The 12,219-nt window shown below is 36.5% G+C and overlaps 1 protein-coding gene across 3 annotated transcripts in view; it reads left to right on the top strand.

Annotated features, from left to right (window-relative positions):
- Positions 1-12,219, top strand: part of LOC120421251 (uncharacterized) — a 156,396-nt gene that overhangs the window by 3,503 nt on the left and 140,674 nt on the right. For 2 of the 3 annotated variants that reach the window (XM_052711304.1, XM_052711305.1), the window contains exon 2: positions 1,459-1,645. The gene's annotated coding sequence lies outside the window, so the exon portion shown is untranslated. Of the gene's footprint in view, positions 1-790; positions 1,282-1,458; positions 1,646-12,219 lie in introns of those variants that run through there. The other variant, XM_039584452.2, reaches the window with a different exon arrangement.

Here is a 12,219-nt window from a genome sequence, read left to right as displayed (position 1 = left end):
CTTTTTGAACTTTGTTAATACGACCCTAAGCTGCTGAGATATTGCCATGCAAAGATTTGATTTTACATCGAAAAATGAAGTTAAACAATTTTAGCGACCAATATTTCCATTATTTGAAAAAAAAAAAAACAGTATTGATTCAAAAATTCATAACTTGATCAAAGATTTTTGCAGAACCTGGAAGTTTCTGAAAAGTTGGCATTTGATGTTCCCTAAAACATTAAAAAAAATAAAAGGGTTTTTTTTGCAAATGAAGTTTTAGTAACAAAAAGTTTAATAAAAAATCACCAATTTTTTTTACCGTGTATCATTTTTTTAAGTGTAATCCTTATCCATACTTACAACTTTGCCGAAGACACCAAATCGGTCAAAAAATACCTTCAAAAAATACAGATATTTGAATTTTCATTCATCATTTTTGTATGGACAGCTGCCAAATTTGTATGGATATGGATATAAACAAACTAATGATGCAAAATGGCTTCTTTGGGCATACCGAAAGCACCATAAAAGTTTCAGCCGGACAAAAATTAAAATTAAAAAAATATCGATTTCGTAGTCAAGCTCAGGGGTCAAGGGCCAGACTAAAATATAAACCTAGATATTATCGACATTTCTAGAGTGATCTGAGAAACCCTTTTGGTTATAAAATATGAGGCAAAATAAGTTTTGTTGTTTGATTTAAATTATTTTACCAGTTTGTTTGATGAAAACTCAGTTTTTTTTAATAAAATCATTTTTGGAATATTATGTTATTTTTTTCAGTGTAGAGAACAAACAACTTCAAAACCATTCGCTTTTTTCCGCTCGAGGCAAGCAAGGTTAAGGAGGTTGTAACAAGGTTAATCCACTGAGTAGCACGAAGTAAAAAAATCGAATTACTCCAACTTGTGTGTGGGTGTGTATGTGTGTGTGCAAAGCAGTACGTTCCAAAACATTGCGCTAGTCCCTCTGTTTTCCGCCCCACCCATCATCATCATCATCATCATCATTGGATGCCGTCATCAGTAGAAGTAGCAGCGCAACAAAAAGAGGAAGGAAAAAAACACGTGGACCAGAGGTTTGGACCTGTGGAGTTGAGTTGAGAGGGCAAACATGCAAACAGTTCACACGAGGTGAGAAGAAGTGGTGGGGTGGAAGGAAAACTGCAGAGTAGTTTGGGGGGAAAAGTGCGAACAAACAGAGAAAGTGGCATTGTGGGGAAAGCTTTTGACGGGAAGGAGCAAGAAAAGAAAAAGAGTGATACAGTGAAGCGGGGAAAATAAAGAAAGGAAGGCGAAGGTAAACAAAAAGTAAACAAGACAAATATATAAACATAAATGTTTTATCTGGACGGGTCTGGTCGAGGAAGGACCAACTGTCGGTACAAAGTTTGAGGGTGTGTATGTTATGGGTGGGAATTTGTCATTGTTGCATTTTTACAACTAGGTTTTCTTTATGTTTTACCCCTTTTTGAAGCGTAATAAACTCGAAAGGAGCGGAGAGAAGTGGTGTTGTGCTGATACGAGAAGGAAAAGTGAAATTTTCTTTGGAGTTTCTTTGTGACTGGTAAGGTTGAGTGACAAAAGTTGTCGGATCTTTGGAGTTTCATAGTTGAAAAATTAATATAGTTGCTGTTTGAGTTCGTTTCCCACAATCATTGGAGGTAAGTTCAGATTTGAATGTTTTTTGAATTGAATAAAATTGAATTATTTATTTTTACGCTTAATATTTGGAACTTTTTTTTAATACTTTAATTGGGTTTTAAAAGAAAGTACCCTATTTTTGGTTTCAAAAACGCATAACTAAAAATTACAAAAATTGTTGAATTTAAATTGCTCAACGATTTAAATTCTGATTAATGTATTCTTTAGTTATTTGCGTTTCAGGACCACTTAAATCAAGAGTCATTCGGGTCCGAGATTCCGATTCATAAGTCAAAAGAAAGACATAGCAGATAAGCGGTTTTTGTTATTTGATATTCTAAATCCTTAAAATATGTCTTTGTTCAATTAGAGGTCATTCTGTGCCAACTCAAACGAAATCGGGAAAAGTTGCACCGACCCCTCTTTGATTTTTAGGAAACTGAGGTGAAATGTTGTCCTTGATGGACCCCTATAATTTTTGACGTACGGAAAAAAGACGTAATTTTCAGCCTGATCATTTGAAAATTGGGTTTCAAAGGAGCTTTAAAGTAAATTGGACACTTAATTAGATGGCATATTTAAAATTTATTAGGAAATCCTATTTTGCATAAAAAAAAAACATTGGAGCAGTTCTCTACGAAATCGATATTTTTTTTGAAATTAATTTTTTGTTTTTTTTTAATCCGGCTGAAACTTTTTTGGTGCCTTCGGTATGTCCAAAGAAGCCATTTTGCATCATTAGTTTGTCCATGTAATTTTCCATACAAATTTGGCAGCTGTCCATACAAAAATGATATATGAAAATTTAAAAATCTGTATCTTTTGAAGGAATTTTTTGATCGATTTTCAATTTGCAATTCAAGTTTTAGTGACAAAAAATTAAATTAAAAATCACCAATTTTTTTACCGTGTATCATTTTTGTTCAGTGTAGTCCTTATCCATACCTACAACTTTCCCGAAGACACCAAATCGATCAAAAAATCCTTCAAAAGATACAGATCATTTTTGTATGGACAGCTGCCAAATTTGTATGGAAAATTATATGAACGAACTAATGATGCAAAATGGCATCTTTGGACATACCGAAGGCACTAAAAAAGTTTTAGCCGGATTAAAAAATACAAAAAAAACGAATGACCGAAATCTCAGAGAATTGCTCATTGTTTTGAATCCTCTGCCATTTTTCATTATTCAACAGTAAACATTTTGAGGCATGTCATTTTTTAGTTAATAATTTACTTTTATAATCTGCAATAACCCAGTTTTTTTTTCATTTAGTCTGTAGCTAGGAATAACTTTGAAAGTTTTTTAATATTCTCAAAATCACATGATTTTCACAATGAAAATGTGTTTGAGTCAGCAAATGGACTGCATCACGAACTCACATTTTTTCACAACGACATTTTTCGTTAAAAAAAAGTTCAAACTAGTTTCTAAGCTACAAGTTTTAAGTGTTATTGAATCAGAATTTTTGTGTGTCTTGAAATGTATAAGCTCTTCAGAAGAACATGTTACTTAAGTTAAGTTTTAAACTAAAATAAAATAAAAAAATACTAATAAGTAAAGAAAGAAATAAAAAATAGTAGTTTAATAATAAATCTATATCTACTGTTACCTAATGAAGTGTGAATATATAGATCTTGTCGCAAAATGAAATTATGCCATTATGCATCTCCACACTAAATCATCTGGAGAAAATCTGCTAGTTCAGAAGTAGGGTAATTGGACTTGTTACAAACATAAATCTCTCCGACCCCTCTCCACCCGTTCAGCAAAGAAATAAATCATTTTCAACAAGAAAAATACCAACCAAAAACCATCTTCCCGAGCGAGTTCATACTGCACCTCCCAGTTTTTGAGGGTGGTTCGGGATAATAAAGTGAAAAGATAATAGCATTCAAACAGGTAAATTCCACTTTCCATAGAGCCTGAGTGCAGCAAAAAATATCCGAAGGAATTCGTTTTTCCCCAGAATAAATAGTTCCCTCTGCGAGCTTGTCGACGATGGCAACAATGAAACGAAACTTGGCACAGAATGAAGAAAAATATGTTCGTACAGAAACTCGACTAACTTCACTGCAAAAGTGCTTTTTGGCCCTCGGCGGCGGCAGCAGCAGGCAACCAACCATGTTGGATGCATATAGTGCAGAAAGATGCCCGCGAGTGCATCCTTTGCAGATGCACCGGCACCATAGTGAGGCTGGTGTTGCCAATGATGATGCTTTGAACTATTTATGTAGCTGCAGAAAAGTGATGCTTTACTGTCGAGTTTGTGGGTTGAGCTGAAAAGTATCTTATATTATTATTTAAAACATTGGTTCAATAATAAAAAAGGTACATTTCTAAATAATACTTCAAGGGAATCTCCGGAATTACTGAAAATATGTCACGGATTATCTTTATTTTAACGGAATTACTTGGAATTACCAAAAATTACCTGTAATTACACAAAATTATTCAGAATTATTTAGGTCTGTCTCGATAAATTCAGAATTGATCTTTTTCCTTAAAAAACAAACATGAACTATTTATGCTTAAAAAAGCATTACAAATATTCCTACTGCTATTTACATGGTTTAACAAGTCACCTAAACATCATTATTACCGGCAGCGGGGGGTGAGATTGGGTCAAAGTATTTTTTTACGCATTTTACCGTTTCTCAGGTACTTCGCAATGAAACTAAATTCTGTTAAAAGGGTTGTGCAAGGGACACCTTAAGATGACTTTGCTGAGAAAATTTCGTTCCTAGAACAAATCCTGTCATTTTAGCAACTGTCTAAAGTTGAGATACGTTCAACTTTTTAAAAGTTTTGTTGGAATTGATCAAAAAGTACCCAAATGTTTGAAAATCTCTACTTCAAACATTTTAGCATGTCAATACGATAACGTCATGATTCGAATTCCCGGACGCTTCGAAACCCGGACACTTCAACTTGCTTTATCAATTATTTGGATATAAGTGCGCATTATGAATGTCAAAACTGTGTTATTTGATGAATTCTAACATCAACTTTCATTTAAAGATTGTTTGAACGCTGTAGTTAATGCCGAAACAATTAAATAAAATAAAATTATAAGTTTACCAAAAATGCGAAACATTTCAACGGAAATATTTCATAGGCGTCCGAAGCACCGGGAAGGCAAAGCAGAAATTAGTGGTTTTGATTTCCTTAAATTCTAGCCATTTTTTATATAAACTATCAATTGTTTTGATGTTAACATCTTATTTGAGACCTAAAGAATGCCATTCACTAACATTTCAGTCCAAATTTGTGCTATTCATAAGTAAAATCGAGTGTCAGAATTCGAAGCAAAAGTGTCCGGATTTCGAATCAGCTCTTATCAGTGTCCGGGATTCGAAGCACAACAAGTCATTTTAATTTTCAAATTCTGATGAAAAATTGTTAGAAAAGACATATTTTGCATGCATTCCCTTAAAACTGACTATTTATACTATATCCTGATGATATTTCTACATTTCCAACTTATTACATGATTTTTTGCCAGCTATAACAAAAATAATATGGTACTAAGTGTCCGGATTTCGAATCATAACGTTATCATCGAGCAAGAAACACTGTTGGATGACTTGTTTTTACCATATCTTTGTATTTGAGCATCATCCAACCAAACTTCGGGACAATGCACAGAATGGTCAGCTAAACTAAACGTGTTTGTTATTGTTTACATTGCGTGCTCTCGTTTTTGTTTATTCACGGTCAAACATTAAAACGCGTTTTTCTCGGAACGTCAAAATGGCGGGTGTGACAAGATAGCACGGCGACGTCGAATTGTTGATTTGATCCCATACATTGTGATTCGTTAAGCAACCCATAGTTTCGCCTCCGTTTGCAGCATTAAATGCGTCTTCAATTTATTCTCATTTTCCTGCAATGATCGCATCGCATGTAACGCCATGTTCCGTTCCTACCGGTGTTATAGTTCAAATAGTAGGGTATGCTAGGGTTCAATAAAGTAAGATCTTGATTAAATTTTTAAACAATTTTTGGACAGTTTATTTGAATTCGACACATTTTAAGCGATTGTTTTTTAAATATATTTGTTAGAATTTTCTACAAGATTCAAATTTCTACCCTAGTCTCCGCTGCACCGGTTAAGCATCCTGACGCTGCTCACTTTTTCACGGAGACTACTGGCGGCACACCGAGGGTACACGCTTATCGATTCCCTGAGTTGAATATTAGATGAGACATCCCCTGCACCCACACGGTTCCACCGACCATCTTGGGCACTGAGATGGTGTCGCCAGGTCCTTTTGTGTCCCGCGTACAAAGGAGTGTGCGGGTGACTTGTTATCCTTCCACCTCTCGCCTGCAAGAAGAACCCCGAGGGCGTTCTGGAGGAGGCAGCCTGGCTGGCTGGCTGGCTGAAAGTAGCTGATGTACAAGATCTTCGCTTCCTCTTTTTTTAGTGCACTCTTTTTTCCCTCATTGCCATTACTAACTTTTCCTCTTTCCGGATGGTGGCCAACTGCCGTAAGTAAGGCGCGCACACCGTGGTCATAACGAACGGACAGGGTGGCCACTCAACAATGGATTACTGGATTTGTTTTTATTTTTAAGTAAATTACATGAATTCAAACAAAGGCGTCCAATTTTCTGAAAAAAAGGGCTGAAAAAATATTGTTGTTCACTAGAGTACTTTTTGATTGCAAATTCAATTTTACATCGAAAAATGAAATTGAAAAAAATTTGCGACAAATATTTCGATTTTTTGGAAAAAAAAATGTATTGATTCAAAAAATTATAACTCGGTCAAAGATTTTTTGCCCATTCTGGAAGTTTCTGAAAAGTTGGCATTTGATGTCCTTTAAAACATATATACAAATAATATTTAAAATAGTTTTTTTGCAAATCATGTTTGAGTGACAAAAAGTGAAATAAAAATCACCAAAAATTTTTTAACCGTGTACCATTTTTTTCAGTGTGGTTCATACATACAACTTTGCCGAAGACACCAAATCGATCAAAAAATTCCTTCAAAAGATACTGATTTTTGAATTATCACATATCATTTTTGTATGGACAGCTGCCAAATTTGTATGGAAAATTATATGGACAAACTAATGGTGCAAAATGGTTTTTTTGGGCATACCGAAGGCACCAAAAAGGTTTCAACTGGATTAAAAAATACAAAAATTCAAATTAAAGAAAAAGACCGATTCCGTAGAGAACTGCTCTTTATGCTTTGTGTTGAATTTTAGATAACCCCAACTCTGACTGCACGTTATCAAAAAATGTCGACTCCGACTCCAACTCTGAGTGTGTTTGTTCAACTGAAAAAAGTGTCGAAAAGTTTTACTTTTTGCAACAAGTCTCAAAAAGTTGAACTTTTCAGCACTCAAATGAGTGTTATGATGGACTTTTCAGCACTTTTTGCCTTTCTTACTAAAGAAAGGTATAGGTTTTACTTTATGGCAGGACGTCATTTTCATCTTCGTAAATAAGACGATACATCATGAATATTAATCAGAAAAATCGCCAAAAAATCACACTGCATTGATGTTCGACGCTCTATCGATTCATCTTGACAGAACTCGTCTATCTCCAACCCTCGAATTTTGAGAAAATAAATTCCGTGGAGATCGAGTGATGTTCGTCTGTGGTAAAATTTTGCCAAATTTTGTGTCGTGTCGTTCTCAGCTCCCTTGAATCCGATTTTGATTCTTTTGAGTGCAGATGAAAGCTAATGTGCTGAACCTGGGTGAGTTGCCGCTCAAATTTCGAAATATTCATCTGTTTTCGGATGTGGCCAGACTTTTCAACAAAATACACAGTTTTCAAATGAAAAAATGGTCAAAATTTTTCATTTACATAACTTTCATTTATCTCAAAAATTCCATTTTTCGAGCTCTACAACCTCCCAAATTTTCATCCAGATTCATAATATGGTTCTGGAGTTAAAGCCGTTTGATTAACCTACCATAAGAAAAAAAAATCCCTAAAAAAAGGTAAAAGCCCACCTGGAGACCTTCGCCAACATTTTTCGTTTCTAATTTTATCCGAAATTTCTTCCTACATTCATAGTACAGACCATGAGTGAACATCTGAAACAAATTTGAAATCGATCTACAATCAAAAACAATTTTTAGATCGATTTACTTTTTGCTTTTCTTACTAAAGAAAGGTATAGGTTTTACTTTAAGGCTGGACGTCATTTTCATCTTCGTAAATAAGACGATACAGCATGAATATTAATCGGAAAAATCGCCAAAAAATCACACTGCATTGAATTCTGGCGCATATATGCTTTGGCTCGACTTATACTCGTTTGTAGTAGCTTGTCTAGCGATGTTTCCTTTAACATGTAAGATATCGTAGCTTTTCGGTTTCTTTTGCTCTGTCCGTTTTTGCATAACTGTCCAATGTTTAAGCAAATTTTTTTGTGACATAGGACATTCATCCGGGTACAAACAATTTGTTTCCCGTGTGCTCCTAAAATCGCCATTAAGTAGGCTTCTATCTCACCCCTGGTGGGAATAAATCGGGTTTTTTATGTGAAGTAGGCCATTTCAGTGCAAAATTTTCAACATGCCATATCAACTAGGAACTTGTGCGTCTATGTAATAACTAACTTTTCTTTTTTATGAATTTTTACTTATTCTTAATTAAGAAAACATTCTCAAAATAAACAGTGATTCTCTGTATCAAATCTTTATCGCCTTCCATTTTTCTAAATGCCAAATCTGAAAAAGGAAATCAAATTGTCACTGTCACATTAAATTCCGTACAAATCCATATTGTACGAAATACTTGCCTGTTAAAAATCTGCTAAGTGGGTCGAAAATCCGTATGGATGCTAGAAACTACTGTATATTGATCGTTTTGCCTGAAATAACTTTTATTGGGGTGAAAAATTTCGAGATTTCTGGATTCCCACGGCCAAATAAAACTTGCAAAACGGATCACCACCCTGTGCAGCAGAAGATGCTAGTTTCCAGCGTCGAGAAAATGAAAGCGACTAGCATAAAACGCGTCGTCCGTTTTTTTTTGTGGGTGTGTGTGAGCCCCTCCTGAACAGTGCCACTTTGGCCGCGATGGGTATCTCGACCGGGGGAAAGTACTTTGACTCCTTGGAGCGTAATAATGGGTGGTAACAAGTAGCTGGAATAATGCCCCACACCGACAACGACAACGACATAACGAGAACACGAAAAATCCATGTTGTAAGAGGTGAAACTTGGCAAGGGTCCGTCGTGACTTGGCCGGATTTCAATTACGACAACGCGTGAAGAGAGTATCAAAACAATCCAAAACGAGTGCTGACGACGGGCACTTTTCGGATAATTGCTTGGCTCGTGTTGGCCATCTCGAGTGCTTCTTCTACGAAAGTTCTTCCTGAAGAGTTTACTGGACCGCATATGGCACCGGGCACTATAAATATCGATTAAGTAATCACTATTATCATACTAGGATGATTCATGCGAGGAGAACGGAGAACACGCCAGCCGCCCAGTTCAGTCCGGTCTCTAGAACCACGTGTGACGACCATGACGACCGACGATATCGACCGCAAGAATTCAGGCCAGCTGGTTCCACAGCTGCTCTGGTGGGGGGTTGGGCCTCCTAGGCTTATCCTCTGTCAGAAAAGCCCTTTTTGTGGCTGGTGGCGTGTGGTACGTGAGCAAATTGCTTTACACCCACCGACACCATAGGGTGGATTTGGAGTGAGAGAACCGGAGAGTACTGCGTACAAAAAAGTGTGATTAATCATATTTACTGTCTGGTAGAAGGAAAAAGTTGAGCAGAATTCGTTACTTTTATTGTAGCCTTTTTCTCATGCAGATTTCTTCTGTATCAAGGTTGATAAAATCGAGCTTTAATGTACGGATGAGTTAAATTTGCTGGAAAATCGCCAGACAGTTTGATAAATGGAACCTTTGGCAACCCTTGCAAAGTTATGAGCACTCAACTGTTAATTGTAGAGTTTTTCGAGGTCGGATCGCAAATATATTTTGGAATTGTTAACATGTTGTATCAAATGATGCCTTATTCGTGCTTTCGTAATCTGAAGCGCTATTCTCCGGAGTTTGACCAAATTTTTCGAATTGGCAACCCAGTACCTTTGCGTCAGACGTTATTCGACGTCAAAAATTAATATTGACATAAGTGTCATGATTTTTATACAAAACTAATACATTTGCTTAACCCAATTTGAGCATACAAATTACACTCTTATCTGATTCTCTCTTTCGCCTGGTTTCAACCAATTTTGAACCCACCCCCTCACATCTAATCTTGATATTCAAATGATATGACAATACAATGCAGAACTTGGCAGTTTCTGAGCTTAATGCCCAAGGCTGCTGTCTCTCGGAGATTTATGATGTCTGCGATGAAATTAGCTAATTAATTCCGCTCCATTACACCCGAAGAAGTCACCAAGCTCCTGCTAGTGTCACCCACTATCAACCCCGATGAGTAAATCAATTTTGGTAAAAGCATAACTCCTGTATCTCTCTCTCCCACCGAGACTGAAGCCACCATTAAATGGAAATAATAATATTCGCGCCAGGGTAGAGAAAGACCCAAGTAAACAACAGCCCCCATCGAAAAGGTTAATTATTTATAGAAACACTCGTCGGCCCAAAGTCTGCCAGCCAACAGCCACCTCGAATCGATTTTCTTTGGTGCTACACCCCATCCAATACAGTTTTGCTTGGGGGCAGGTGTGGTGCTTTCTTTTCAAGGTGAGTTGTTTTCAATCGATTACCTCTGAACTACTTTTGGTACGCTGTATTCTATGGTATTCTGGAAGAATTTCATACAGTTTGGTTAAATTTGAAACAAATGTTAGATTTATTTGAAAAAAGGTTCTGACTTCATGGGTTCAAGTAAAAGAATAAACGTTTTTGCTAAATATGTTCTTCGCCCCCGATTAAGCCCCTGCACTGCACAACATGCCGTGCCAAGTTAGTATCAATTATCTCATAATTGGCCATTTTCGTGCGGACTCACGCCCCGTTGATCTTGGTTAGTTTTTTTTTGTTCTGAGTGCGCGCTATCGTTGGCCCAAAAGTTTTGCTCGTATAATAAATTATTGCAGTAAGAGGAACTTGTGCGCCCACTCTCTCTTTTTTTTCTTATCCAGCACCGAACTTCAGCCCCAACGATAAGCCAAATAAAGCAAAACTTTTATCCAATTGGACTTTCGCTTTTCCGTGGACACCCGAAGCCAGATGATACTGGTTATAGTTGGAGTTCATTCATAGAGCTGGAGCCGGATGCAGAGGTGGAAGAATTGCTTTCAAAGTTTTGATTATTTTGTATTCTTACGATCTGTTCAAATACACAGTTCGACATTTTTGAAGTTGATGTCAGTAAACGCTTCAGTTTTGGCAAGGTATGATAGGTTAGGACTCTCTGAACACGCTACAATTGAATGAAATAAATTTTTGAGAATTTCCTGCCAATAAATAAAATTCTAAATTTCAAGTCATCTTAAGCAACCATGCGCATCCACGTGTATCTGTAGGGGTTGCAAAAATAAGGTGGTGCGAATAGTTGCTAAAGATGATTCCATAGCGTTTATATTTGTATCGAAAAATACCACGGCCTCGTTGCACACGGCCACCTGGCGCGTCGTTTGGGTATTTTTTCGGCTTATGTGCTTTATAAAACAAATGTGCTTTATAAATCAAATGTGCTTTATAAATCATTTACTCAAATAATTCCGTTCTTTTTTTAATACAGTTATTTAAAAAAATCTTTCAATTCATGAATTTTTGTGCATCACACTTTTAATACAAATCACTTCATGTTTAGCACATTTCCGTAGTAACAGTTCAATAGGGCGTATCCGCGATTGTAAAAAAGCAGTCCATCCATTTTGCTCAAGTGACAGTTCACGTCAAATAATTGGGGGATAGACTGCTTGTTTACAATCGCAGATACGCCCTATTGAACTGTTACTACGGATTTTATAGTAAAAGGTTTCCTCTAAAGAGCAAAGTGATCACTCGAAATCCTGATCGTTGGGGGTTCGGCTAGCAGCGTACTGGACTTCCAATTCTGAGGTCGTGTGTTCGAGACCCATACACGTATGATAAAGGTTCAGATTCAAAAATGCATAAACGTCACATCACATCAGCTTTTTTTTTTTAAAAAAAAAAAGGGCCAACGATAATGCGTAAACAAACAATATCCTGTTAATATATCGTACGAGCAAACAATATCCTGTTAATATATCGTACGAGCAAGATGGATTGTTTGTTTACATTCGTGCTCCATTCTCTTAAAGAAGGGAAGAATCCTTATCAAATAATACTTTTTCGCCAATTGAGCCATTTCGCCTTTTGAGCTATTTCGCCTAACGTGGAGGGTCTACTTTTTCGCCTTTTGAATTTTGGCCTTTCGAGATCTCGCCTATTGAGCAGCCCTCTGTCACGACGGCCATGTTTATGAAACCTAAATGTTCGACGCGAACATGAAGACAACTGAGAAGATGAACAACGCATTTGCTGTCATAATTTGAAAATAAGCAAACCGCGTGGTAAAAAAGGCATAATTTCATAATGTTGAAATGATTACAAGAAAAAATAACGACACGGGACGGATTTCCAAACACAAGTT

The sequence above is a fragment of the Culex pipiens genome, chromosome 3 (assembly GCF_016801865.2).
Source record: "Culex pipiens pallens isolate TS chromosome 3, TS_CPP_V2, whole genome shotgun sequence".
In the NCBI taxonomy this organism is placed as follows: domain Eukaryota; kingdom Metazoa; phylum Arthropoda; class Insecta; order Diptera; family Culicidae; genus Culex; species Culex pipiens.
Note: the sequence above shows the minus strand (reverse complement) of the source record. Positions and strands in the feature narration are given on the sequence as shown.